General features: G+C 46.4%; 1 protein-coding gene across 4 annotated transcripts in view; it reads left to right on the top strand.

The window, feature by feature from the left end:
* The window catches only part of NQO2 (N-ribosyldihydronicotinamide:quinone reductase 2), a 167,059-nt gene that overhangs the window by 66,533 nt on the left and 88,259 nt on the right, over positions 1–12,267 (top strand). Inside the window, exon 1 of one of the 4 annotated variants that reach the window (XM_029590518.1) lies at positions 1,392–1,508. The exons of 2 other annotated variants lie outside the window; for them this stretch is intronic. The gene's annotated coding sequence lies outside the window, so the exon portion shown is untranslated. Of the gene's footprint in view, positions 1–1,391; positions 1,509–12,267 lie in introns of those variants that run through there. One more of the 4 variants, XM_029590517.1, reaches the window with a different exon arrangement.

Here is a 12,267-nt window from a genome sequence, read left to right as displayed (position 1 = left end):
GCTTGACGTGCTTTGCTTATGGACTTGCCATAGAAGCAGTCCTGTGCTTTTTCCCTTATGTCTACGTATCAGTACCCCAGATTGTAGAAGTCGGGCCCTAATGGTTGTTGTCTGAATCCAATTCCCCTTTTTCTCTTGTTGTTGAAGTGGGGAGCAATATTGCAGTTGAATTAAAAGCATCAAGGCTTATTGATTAAGGTTAGTAATCCCCATGTCTTTTTACTAAGGGTAGTATCTGCTGCATCAGCAAATTATGCACATTGAAAATGGTGTATATAAACTGGCAATTTTTGTACACAATTTCCAATATATGTGCACAAATTGCTTTTTGTGTGCACAACTACGCATTGCACACACAAACTTCCAAAAATAACAAAACACAAAAAAACAAACAAAAAAGAGAATGAAATGAAAACAAATGAAAATCCTCACCGAAATGAACCAAATTAAAAATCTTTGGCCTGCAGACTGCTTGCAATTTTGAAGGAGTGACACCATACAAAATAAAAGTTTATAGACAGAAGTGATAAAGAAGACAAGAAACATGAAAGTTCTAGGAGAGATGGAGGAATTTTGCAGTGATTAAATGAATGAAAATTTTATTCTTAATACTAATTACAGTGTATGTTTGATTTTAAAAAAGGCAATTGTTAGGAACTTGATGGGAATATATGTGCTTGAGATTCAGAGAATCTGCTGCTGTTCATTATTGTGAACACAACTATTTGTGTATATATATATATATATATATATATATATATATATATATATATATATATATATATATATCATTCAATACATGTTAAACCACATACAGTATTATAGACGCAGGCTAGTTTGCTTTACAGTTGCCAATGCAGCAGGCATGCAAAACATTTTTTGAGTTTCATATCTTGTGCTTAGGAGACAGGAAAAAAAAGTTCATTCTTGGGTGGAATGATGTGAAAGGTTAGTACAATAGGCTGTTATGCTGAAGATAACAGACATGTTTCTCACAATGAATATTTTTCTATATTATTCATTAACAAAACAGTTGAAATGATATTTAATTCAAAAAGCAATCCCTAAAACATTTTTGTATAAATTAAGCTAAATAGATAACTGTATGATAATTGCAGATATTGAGCCTATTCTGCATTTTTTTCTAGGAGGTGGGGTGGATGGGGGAGAATAATTTTGGAAGGGATTGTGCGTTTACTTATTATTCTCCACTCATTCCCTATTGTAAGTTGTATTACAAGTTCAACATGTAATTGTGTTGGATAGAGTCACCTAGCCATGATCACCTATTAGCTGCACAGTTGAGATGAATATTTTTCCTGAGCCTTGTAGCATCTGTGTTCTGAATGTCAACAACATATTTTTAGTCTTGCTAATTCACAACGACAAGACCAGTATTGAATATCCAAGTGAAATCTTCTCAGTGCATACAGCAGGACTCAAAGATACCTGTCAACAGCTACTATAGGAACCTTGTTAGGAGGAAATGACTACAGCTATAATATCAGGTATTTCTCTCTTTCATAACTTTTTTTAGTTGCCATGCCCCTGACAAATCAATTGGGTCACTTTTTGGCCTTTTGTAGGCTGAGATCCAAGGACAGGGTCTGTGCTGTGCTGTGCTGTGAGATATGGATGGTATCTTTTTGGCCTTTTGGCTGAGTTGAGAACCTTTATTATATATGGAAATTGAGGGAGGGGGGTGTTAACTCCCCAGGGAACCAACTGCAATGTATCTAACATTGTGACATTGAATGAGTTGCTTAACTTTTTAGTTCAACTATTTTAGTAAATGCATTTTGCAATCTGTTAGCTATAAAAGTTAGGCAATCAATCTTTTATTTACTTGTAATATATCTGATGATGTCTTCATGTTCAAAACTTATGAATTAATATTTTGTATCAATAAATTGTTTTAATTTAAAAAATATTAGTCACCGAGGGGGTAATTTTCAATGCCAATAGCATACATAAAATTTGGTTTTATGCATGTAAATGGCTGTTACAAAATCGGCCGGGGCTCAGCTCAAAGCATAACCTGGCTTTGTTCATATTTTTTTGCCAAATGAGTAGAGGCTTTTTGATGGCCAGCGTTTGGGGCAGAATTGGCATTGAGACATATTATTTTTTTCATTTTAAAATGACTGCACACAAATTATGCCCTCCAAAGAGGAGATGAGGTTCTCTGCATGTACCTGGGCCACTCACCCGCAAATGTTCACAGCAAACTTAAGATCGCTAGGAAAATCCTACATTGTTCACACAGACTTTACCACTGTGCAGGAAGTTATAAAATTACCCTGTGAATGTTGGAAAGCTGTGTGATTTACAGACAAGCAGACACGGCGGCAGAGGAGGCTTGGAAAGGTCAAAGGAAAATAACGTAGAAATAAAAGAAATTTCTTAAAGTTCAATGCTGTCCAAACTCTGCTGATTCACGGCGTAGATGAAGAGGTCTGGGGAAATTTCTGCACCCTGTATCTACGCTTCAGTAGCTTGTAGTAGGCGGCGTACAGGAAATGAAGGGAGGAGGTGATGGGGCAAAGAGCATCACAGATGTACATTAAGGAAGTGAGTCTGAAACGTGCAAGGTGTTGCTCTGAGCGGTGGTGGATCTGGGAGAATGATTATGAGGTCTGGAGAAATTAGAGCTCTGTGACAGCGTGGGAGTTCTCAAGGGGTGGCTGGGGACACCCAAAGTGATGTAATGAAATAAAAAAAAACAAAACAAAACAAAACACACACAACAAAACAAATAGAAGTATATTCCATGCCATGGAATCATGTGGGACAATTTCAAAAACTGTATGGGTCAGGGGCGGATTGTAGGAAAATATCTGCCATGGGGACTTTTTTCAAAATAGGCCCACAGGTTATATGCCCAACACCCTTGGGCGCTGTCTGTGCAGTACAGCTACCAAAAGCATGCCAAGCCGACCTTCGCGAAGTCCTTCATGTGACATGCAGCCAAAATATCCCTAACGTAAATTCCACGTTTTTCCTAAATAACTAAGAAGTGGAGCACTCCCTAGCCCAGGGATGAGCAAACTGAACTGCAGTCCCCTTTGCATCCATTCAGCTGGTTGGTCCTGTGCCCCTCACAAGTCTGGGTAGTAATACAGTAAATGACAGCAGAAAAAGACCCAAGAGGTCCTTCCAGTTTGCCCAGCAAGTTTTTTTGTTTGTTTGTTTTATGACCTTTAGGGCAAAAGCTGCTGCTCCGTGCAGGCTACCTCTTTTTCTCATTTCTGTCCTTTATCCTTATACTCTTTTGAACTTCATTACCTTTCCTCTAGGAAGGCATTATATGCTTCCACCATCCTTGTGTTGCACGTCCCGGCCGTGCTGGTGCTTAGGCCGCCCCTGCTCACTTCGGCTCCCCTCCGCAAGGCCTGGTCTGTCCTCCCTCACAGCCACTGCCAGTCCCCGGTGTCCACGGCGTCCTGCGGCGTCCTGCGGCGTCCTGCGGCCTATCCCGGGCCTTCAGGGCCTTCGACCTCACACTGCACCTCACGTCGGGACAGGGCTCAGGCTCCAGTTCCTTGCCTTGGCAAACGGGTCATCTCATCATTGAGAAGCTAATTGCCATCCTATGTTCCTGTGTTCCTGTATTCCTTGCTTCCTCCAGTGTTCCTGCGTTCCTGTGTCTTCCAGTGCTCCTGTGTTCCTGTGGTCCTCCTTGTGCTCCAGCGTCTGTTCCTGTTCCGCTACCCAGGTTGTACCTTCTCAGACTGACTTCAAGGAACTGACCTCGGCTAGCCTCTGACCACACTTGGGCAGATTCACTGTGCTGATCCGATTGTTACTGACCACGTCTGAACCACTGCCTGGAACTGATCTCTGCTTGCCACTGACCACATTTGGACTGCTGCCTGGAACTAACCTCTGCTTGCTACTGACTACACTCAAACTGATACCTGAAACTGACCCTTGCTTTGGCTGACCACCCTCAGACGGATACCCTGGCTTTGACCCTTGTGCTCCACATGGACACTCTATTTGCTCCTCCTGTGACCACCAGGCCTCCCTGCTCTGACGTTACCCACTGCCTTCTACAAGCTAGACCACTAGGCACTGCCTACCCTGACTGGAGGTCTTTCATTTTCTGTCTCGTTCCAGTGGACTCCGGTACTCTCTGTTCTGGTCTAGCTCATCTGTTCTCCAATTGCCGCTCACCCTTGCTCTTGGTGGGCACACCTCTCCGCTACCTCTCCGGGAGATCCTCAGAGGCCCACCTAAGCCCAGGAGGTCCGGGAATCCAAGGGCTCAACCTGCGGAGCCCCCGGACTGTTATTGGTGAAGCTCCAGCTAGCCTTATCTCCTTGTGTGATCCGCCTCCTGGTGGCAGGTGCCCTCTGGGAACCCTTGGAGAGCCGTACCAATCCTGTGCCAGGCCAAGGGTCCACCTCCAGTGCAACACCTTGGAGAAATATTTCCTAACACTGTTCCTGTTCCCTCGTAGTTTCATATCATATCATGACCCTAGTTCTACAGATTACTTTCCATTAGAAAATGTTTTATTCTTGTGTATCATTAATAGCTTTCATGAATTTAAAGGTCTGCATCATATCTCCCCTATCTCTCCTTTCCTCCATGGTATACATATTCAAGTCCTTCAGTTTCATCTCATATGGCTTTTGATGCAGACCCCTTACTATTTTGGTTGCTTTCTCTGCACTGCTTCCATCTTGCTCTGTCTCTTTTGAAATACAGTCTCTCTCATGTATATATATATATCTTGGATTCCTGACCTGTTTAAGTCTTTTGCCAATCAATTAGCTCTTGAACAAGTTGCCAAGTAATAAGGCAACCATAGTGCCAACCAGGGCTGGCGTGTCCAATAGGCGAACTTCGGCGGCTGCCTAGGGAACCGAGCTGTAGGGGGTGCCGAAGAGCAGCCACGTGGTGCCGAAAGCGGGGCCTATCCCGCTCGCGGCCCTGAGAAGCACACAGTCGGCACCGAAACAGGTGGGGGGGGGGGGGGCAGTGCAAGGGTCGCCTAGGGTGCCCAATAGCCTTGTACTGGCCCTGGTGCCAACAAGTGGCTCAGACACATATTCTGCTGTTGTGCTGCTGCTCATGTAAATGTAACATATCATCATAGCAATTTTCAAAAGTCCATTTATGCACTTACAGTGCACTTATTCATTTAAGACCTATTGACAATTCAATGACATATGTTGTAGTAATTTCCAAAAGCCTACTTACAGGAGTAAAGTGCATTTATTCATGTAAAACCCAGTTTTAAGCATATAAATCCTTTTGAAAATTACCCCCTAGTGCAGTGATGGCCAACCTTTTGAGCTCAGTGTGTCAAAATTCATAAAAAAAAAACCGAGCATAACTTGGGTGGTGTGTCACTTCTAGAAACATCCATAATTTTGTGATATTTGTAGCTCTAATTAATAACAAAAAGTTATAATTTTAATATATGTTCTGTATTTATTAATAAAGCAAAAACAAATAATTCTTTACCTTACCTACTTAGTGACTTTTTTGTTGCTGAATTTCATTGGCTAAATCTTCAAGTAAAACTAATAAGGATTTTAAAAAGTCCCTGCTGTCCCCTTCTGTGGGAGCTCTTGATTTCCAGTCACCCTGATATTGTTGAGGATTAGGAGGTTATCCTCTCTCTCTCACACATACTCACATGTCCATTCTCTCTCATACATACACTGTCACATACATACATATTCATGCTCTTATACCCACCATAACCTCTCGCTCTCACAGACACTGACACACTCTCAGGCTCTAAGACACTCTCTCCCCCTCCACACACCCCCCTCCGCCCACACACAAACTCTTACTCCCCTGGATTTTCTCATACACACTCATGCTCTCACACTCGCTGGCTCCCTCACATACACACAAACACACACACCCAGGCAGGCTCCCAGTCATTCACACACACACACACACACACTGAACCCCAGGCAGGCTCCCATTCATTTTCACACCACTCCCGCTCCATCCTCCAGGCAGGCACCAATTCATTCTCACACACAGACCCCCAGGCAGGCACCCATGCATTCACACACATACACCCCCAGGCAGAGTCCCATTCATACACATGCACACACTAAAGGCAGACCCCCCCCCCCCCCCCCTCTCTTTTGCCAGCAACCTCGGAACCTCTCTCATTCCTCTGCTGCCACTGTCATTGCTGCCGCATGGCTATTGGAGAGGTGCCGAGTGTTGCTACTGACACTGAAGCCCATTCTGCTGCCTCCTTTGTGCAGGCCCCGTAGGCTTCCACTTTCTCCATGCTGATCTCATACATTGTGAGATCCGCATTGAGAAAGTGCTATTCTTGCACATTCCCAAAGATTACACGTGCCAATCACAAAAAGTAATTTTTTTTTCTTTACCTTTGCTGTCTGATCTTAGTTTTCTAATTGGTTGGTCACAGGCTTTTTTTTCCCACCTTCCCTTTCTTATTTTTTTTTGCCAATTCCTTTTATAATGTCTTTTTTTCTGTTTCTTTTCTCTCCATTTTCTTCCCTCAAACACACAGTTAGGTTCTCATTCTCACATGCATTTTTCTCTCTCTCACACACCCACCCACACACACACACACACACACACACACACACTCTCACTCTCACATGCTCTCTCGTACAATCATTCATACACACAGTCTCTCACTGGCACATGCTGTCTGACTCTCACACATACAGGCTCTCTCTCACTCCCATATGCTGTCTTGCTCAAGCACATGCTGTCTCTGCAAGCATTCAGGTCCTCACTCTCACACTCAATCTCTCAACTCATCTCATACACGCGCACACACACACACACACACACACACCCTCTACAGACCCTCAGCCTCTCTCTCACCTCTGGGCCTCCTCTTCGTGGGTCACCGCAGGATGGGCTCTGCATCGGCCCTGATCTTCTCGGGCCGCGGCGGCCCTGCTACCGGGCCTCTTTCTCTTCTCGGGCCGCTGCGACTTGGGATTCGCGGCGGCCCGTAAGCACTGCTCCGCTTCTGCATGCGCTGATGCTCCTCCTCCTTCCTGCCCACGTGGCTCCGGAAACGTTTACGTCCAGGGCCGCACAGGCAGGAAGGAGGAGAGCATCAGTGCGTTTAAACGCAATCTTTTTCTTCGGGCCGTGGTGACGTGAGCCTCACCATGGCCCTGCCCATCTGCCTGTCGCTGTGCCGCATGAGCCTCCATGCGCCCGGGGGCATGGGCGGGGGGGGGGGGGGGGGGTTGGGGGGGTCCGGAGGGGGGGGGGATACTAAAAAACTAATTTTAAAGGGTCGGGCTGTGTTTTTGGGTTATCCATGAAACGCTGCGTGTGTCAGCAAAAATGTCTCGGCATGTCACCTCTAACACGCGTGTCATAGGTTAGCCATCACTGCCCTAGTGAGTGCCCCCTGCATCATTATGTAAAGTTCTTGCTTGCTGCCAGCCCTTCACCAGCCTGCAGCACCCCCTCCCTTTCCCACTGTTGTAAGTTTGACATGTTTGTTGACTCTAAGTAGCTAAGTACCCAGAGATAGTGACGTCATGCAGTGGGGACGGCCCCGAGGTTCCCGCCATTACGTGTTCAAAAGAGAGGGTGGCGCGCGCGCTTGCCCTAAGTGGCCTCAGTGTAAGAATGGTGAACGCAATCGCCCATGCCAGTCCGGGGATGCAGGAGAAGTCAGCGGAGAGAGGCGGAGGCAGCCATTTTGCCCAGAGGAGAGGAAAGAGAAAGAAAAGAGGTGAGACAGAGAGGGCGCAGCCGTCTGCGTCCGACGGGTGCAACACCCATCCCTTCTCCGCACCCCCACTTTCCAGGAGACTCAGTTGTTATACAGTCATCTGCCTCTCTCAGAGCTCAGCCCAGCCACCTCAGACAGAAGCCTCACTAGCAATGCACAGGCATTTCCTCCTGACTCAACCCCTCCCTTTCTGTGACTGTAGCTTGCCTCCAATTCTCTCCCCACCCCCACCCCTCCTGCTATTCCAGTGCTTTCCCATTGATCGTGTGGTAAACGGTGTGATGCTTTTACAATTATGGTTCTCCAGGCTCTGCTCTGCCTACTTTCTCCTGGGTAGAAAGGACCAGAAGTGATCCATGCCACTGGATTTCTCTGGGATTATAACAAAGAAAATTTAGCCTTAGCGAAGACTGCTCACATCACTGCTGTGACTGAGACTGGGGATACCCACTGACACAAAGATCAAGATGGATTCCTGCTTTCCCACACGGAACCAGTGCAGCCAGGCCTGGTGCATGGATATTAGGCCTTGCACCCCCACCCTCCCCAGACACAATTAAAAATTATGCACGAAAAAGGAGATTCAAACAGTCTTCTGAGCTTAAACATCATTTATAACAACATGTATACTATATTTACATGCACTACTGTGGTGCCAACCACAAAACCCTGCAAAAGACATTTGGAACCTATATGATATTAGGCCTATTGATAGGCATGTTGTGTGTGGACTTGGCCCTTGGAATGTTTTGCATAAACTGAATTACAATATAGTAAAGCTCCCATACCAATGTAGCGGACCCTGCGGTCACACTACCAGTAAGATCTGGGTGAGCCCTTAGTTCAGCTAGAGGGAGTTCCATTCAAATGCAGCTCCTCCCTTTGAGGAGTTTGGAATGGCCGTCCCTCCTGAGAATCTATTTAGAAGCTCTATGGAATGAGTTTGAAAGGCAGTCCCTTTAGATCAGGGGTCAGGAACCTTTTTGGCTGAGAGAGCCATAAACGCCACATATTTTAAAATGTAATTCCATGAGAGCCATACAATATGTTTAAAACTAAATACAAGTAAATGTGTGCATTTTATGTAAGATCACACTTTTAAAGTACAATAAGTCTCTGAAAATATTACACCAGGCCTTAAGACACCAATACATTTCCTATTAGGAAAACGGACCAAGTCAGGCTGCTATAGAGTCCTACACAGAAACTACACGCCAGCAGAAAACCTCACCTGAATCACGTGCTGCCCCTCACCTAACATAGAATAAAGAGAACAAAACGCATAACAAGAAGCATGCAGAAAAAACTGAATTGGAAACTGCAACAAGCCAGAGTCTCTGTATGCAGTGTAACAAAGGAAAAAAGAAACATCACCCATCCTTTATAAAACAAATCAAGAAATATAAAATCATCAGCAGTAAAACTGTACTAACAAAAAGAACATATTTCGAAACAGCTGATGAGTGGAATATCCAATAATTAAACACTCATATAAAACATTTCCAGATACCAACAAAATATTTCAAAATAGCAGACACAAAGACCCAGTAATGAAAAATAATAAGGATACAAAATTTTTTTTGCTCTGCATACCTGGGAACATTTGATATCCAGATGTCCTGAGATTGTTCTGAATTAGCAGGAGGTGGGGTGGTTTGCTTGGAACTTTCTCCTCTCTCAGTCACATACTAGTGCTCTCTCTCACACTGGCTCTCAATTACACACCTATACACACATGCTCTCAGTACTCACATATACACATGTTTTTTCTCTTTCACTTTTATAGGCTCTTAATTACACATTTACACACATGCTGTCTATCTTTTCACGCTTACACACACACACAGGCTTTCAATCACATAAATACATGCTGTCTTTTTCTCTCACACACAGACTCTCATTCACATGCTTACAAACATGTCCTCTCTTTCTCTCATTTACACACAGGCTCTCAATCACATACTCACATGCTCCCTCACCTAAATCAGCTCTCAATCACACACAGACACACATGGTCTCTCTCTCTCATTTAAACATAGGCTCTCAATCACATACTCACATGCTCCATCACCTAAACCAGCTCTCAGTCACACACAGACACACATGATCTCTCTCTTACTTATACACACAGGCTCTTAATCTTACATACACATGATTTCTCTCACACACAAAGGATCTCAATCATATACACATACTCTTTGAAAACCTGTTTGTGTGAATCACAAACTTACACATACAGGTTCCCAATGGTAAACTTACATTCATGCTCTCTCTCTCTCACAGGCAGGCTCTCAATCACAGACATACTCTCTTTCACATGTACAGGCTCTCAATCATTCACATACATGCAATCTCTCACACTCACACTCACACACACACACACAGGCCCCCCCCCCCCCCCCCCGCGGCCCGGAAGAAGAAGTGGAGAGTATCAGATGCCTGTGCGGCAAGAAGAGGCCACGCTAGTGCGCTCGGCATCGGCCCGAAGAAAAGAAGACTGCAGCGCGGCTCGGAGGAAAATGAAGAGGTTAGCGTTGGGAGGAGGCTGCTGCTGCCGCGAGTTCCCGGGGTGGGGGTGGGGGGGAGAGAGAGAGTGAATGAGCGAGCAAACACATGCTTGCTCGCTCATTCACTCTCTCTCTCCCCCACCCCGGGAACTAGCGGCAGCAGCAGCAGCCTCCTCCCAACGCTAACCTCCTTCATTTTCAGCCCTCGCGGAGGCAGAGTCCCATCGGCCACGGTTGAACCTCTTCATTTTCCTCCGAGCCGCGCTGCAGTCTTCTTTACTTCGGGCCGATGCCGAGCGCACTAGCGTGGCCTCTTCTTGCCACGCATGCACCCGATACTCTCCACTTCCTCTTCCGGGCCGCGGGGGGGGGGGGGGCGGGAAGAAGAGAGCATGCCGGTGCCGCTGACTCTAGCTGTCCTGCCGCGTTCCGCTCGGGCTGACAGCATTTTAAGCCCGGGCGGAGGAGGACTGGGGAGCAGCTGGGTCAGCGGGAAAGTGTGGCGACACTTGTCTGCGAGCCAGATGCAGCCCTCAAAAGAGCCATATCTGGCTCGCGAGCCATGGGTTCCCGACCCCTGCTTTAGATTGTCAGAGAGTGCAGCGGTGTAGAGAAGTTTAGCTTTTGTTGTTTTGCAGGCCTTCTCAGTAAAAGCAGGTTAGCCCAGCAGCAAGAAGGGTGCTTTCCAGTCTTTTGCATTGGGTGTCACATGTATGATTTTTTACTCACCAGTGAGAGATTATATGTGTGCACTCGGTGCAATGAGCTCCTGGCTCTCAGGGAACGAGTCCGATCTCTGGAGGCTAGAGTAGCAGACTTGGAGGAGCTAAGGCAGACAGAGAGGTACATTGATGAGACCTTCAGGGACATAGTAGCCAAGTCCCAAATCCAGTCTGGCAGCCCCAGTGCTGCTTTGGATCAGAAAGGTCTCCCAGTAGGAGAACATCACCCTGGTGTAGCAGGAAGTGATCCTGTAGCAAGGACCTGCTCTCCAAGTGATGTATTGTCCTCTCACACTGAGGACAAGTCTCCTAGGGCTACTGCCCAGGAGGGAAGGGTTAGGCCGGTCATCATAATTGGTGATTCAATTATTAGAAATGTAGATAGCAGGGTGGCTGGTGGACATGAGGACCACCTGGTAACTTGCCTGCCTGGTGCAAAGGTGGCAGACGTCAGGCGTCACCTAGATTGGATTATAGACAGTGCTGGGGAGGAGCCAGCTGTCATGGTACATGTGGGCACCAACGACATAGGAAAATGTGGAGATTCTGGAAGCCAAATTTAGGATTTTAGGTAGAAAGCTGAAATTCAGAACCTCCAGGGTGGCATTCTCTGAAATGCTTTCTGTTCCACGTGCAGGCCCCCAGAGGCAGGCAGAGCTCAATGTGTGGATGAGACGATGGTGCAGGGAAGAGGGATTCAGTTTTGTAAGGAACTGGGGAAAATTTTGGGGGAGGGGAGACTTTTCCAAAAGGATGGGCTCCACCTTAACCAGAGTGGAACTAAGCTGCTGGCACTAACTTTTAAAAAGGAGATAGAGCTTAGACTAACTTTTGATAGGCAATTCTCATTTCAGTTTTAAAGCCTACCACCAAATCCTAGAGTCCATCAAGGGTCACCACAGGGGGATGGCTAGAGTCACCGCCGGTCGAGCCAACTACTTCATTTTCCCCCGTACCTGCTACATCTCTCAGACCGGGTTCCATGATTTTCTCTCCGGGTCGTTGGTTGAGCCTCGATGTTTCTGCTCCTCCAGCTTCTTCCACTCTCTCTGCTGACTCTAGAATGGAGTTTACCTCCGGAGGTGTCAGGTTTCGTGGCACCACTCCAGCAATACTCCCCTCTGCTTCGCTTCCGCGTCCGGAAGTGAGGTCATTTCCCGGACCTTCTTCGAAGTCTTTGCCGTTCCCTCTCTGTGCCGGCAGCCTTCTCAGATCAGGACTCAGTAACGCCTCATCTAAGGGCACAAGAGGCTCTCCCCCACCGCTCTGCCCACCAGGGTCCTCGGCTCCTGGATTTTCTCCAACAGGTACAGACATAAAGTGA

Source organism: Rhinatrema bivittatum, chromosome 2 (genome assembly GCF_901001135.1).
Source record: "Rhinatrema bivittatum chromosome 2, aRhiBiv1.1, whole genome shotgun sequence".
NCBI classification, from domain to species: domain Eukaryota; kingdom Metazoa; phylum Chordata; class Amphibia; order Gymnophiona; family Rhinatrematidae; genus Rhinatrema; species Rhinatrema bivittatum.
The sequence above is the reverse complement of the archived record's forward strand: the minus strand, read 5'-3'. Positions and strand labels throughout refer to the sequence as shown.